Raw genomic sequence first — 1376 nt, 5'->3', positions numbered from 1 at the left:
CTGCAGATTGGGATTATTCGGCCCAGCACAAGTCCCTTCTCGAGCCCGGTAATTTTGGTAAAGAAAAAGGATGGTGGGTGGAGGTTTTGCGTCGACTATAGGGCCCTCAATAAGATCACGGTGCCGGACAAATTTCCTATTCCTATTATAGAGGAGCTATTGGATGAGCTCGATGGTGCAACAGTGTTTTCCAAATTGGATCTCAAATCCGGATATCATCAAATTCGAATGAAGGAGGAGGATATTCATAAGACAGCTTTTCGCACCCACGACGGCCATTACGAATTCCTTGTAATGCCTTTTGGCCTCACAAACGCTCCATCCACTTTTCAAGCCCTCATGAACACTGTACTTCGTCCGTTCCTCAGAAAATTTGCTTTAGTTTTCTTCGATGACATCCTTATTTATAGCAAGGATCTCATTAGCCACAGAGGTCATTTGCAGAATATTTTTGAGGTACTGAGGCAGCACAGTTTATTGGTAAATAAAAAGAAGTGCTGTTTTGAAGCAACGAGTATTGAGTACCTTGGACACGTTATTTCTGCCGAAGGGGTGGCGGCTGATCCTAAGAAACTCAGAGATATGCTTGACTGGCCTCCACCAAAAGATATTCGCAGCTTGCGGGGTTTCTTGGGCTTAACCGGATATTATCGCCGCTTTGTAAAGGGGTATGGTACTATTGCTGCTCCTCTCACCCAACTTCTCAAAAAGGACTCTTTTAATTGGGGTAAGGATGCTGAATCTGCTTTTCAAAAGCTCAAAACAGCTATGGTTTCCGTTCCGGTTTTAGCCGTTCCATGCTTTTCTAAACCTTTCCAGTTGGAAACCGATGCATCCGGAAAGGGAGTGGGTGCTGTCTTGATGCAGGAGGGTCGGCCAATTGCTTTTATGAGCCAAAAACTCTCGGAAACAGCCCAGCAAAAATCTGTCTACGAAAGAGAGTTTATGGCAATTGTTCTAGCTGTTCAAAAGTGGAAACACTATCTCATGGGACAGCAGTTCACAGTTTTTACTGATCAACAGTCCTTGAAGTTTTTATTAGATCAGCGTGTAGCAGACGAAGGCCAGCAGAAATGGTTATCCAAGTTACTGGGATACAATTTTGACATTAAATATAAGGCAGGTACAGAAAACAGGGTGGCTGATGCCCTTTCTAGGAAATTTCATTTCTCCTCCCTGTCTTTTTCCATGGCAGCAGAATGGGATGATATGGAGGCTGAAGTATTGGCTGATGAAAAATTAAATGGGATTATGCAGAAGTTGTTAGTAGGGGAAGAAACTACACCCGGTTTTGCATTAATGAATGGAAAACTCAAATATAAAGGGAGGTTAGTGCTTGCAAAAACCTCTAAATGGATTCCAAAAATTCTGTTGGA

The sequence above is a fragment of the Arachis hypogaea genome, chromosome 13 (genome assembly GCF_003086295.3).
Source record: "Arachis hypogaea cultivar Tifrunner chromosome 13, arahy.Tifrunner.gnm2.J5K5, whole genome shotgun sequence".
In the NCBI taxonomy this organism is placed as follows: Eukaryota; Viridiplantae; Streptophyta; class Magnoliopsida; order Fabales; family Fabaceae; genus Arachis; species Arachis hypogaea.
The sequence above is the reverse complement of the archived record's forward strand: the minus strand, read 5'-3'. Positions refer to the sequence as shown.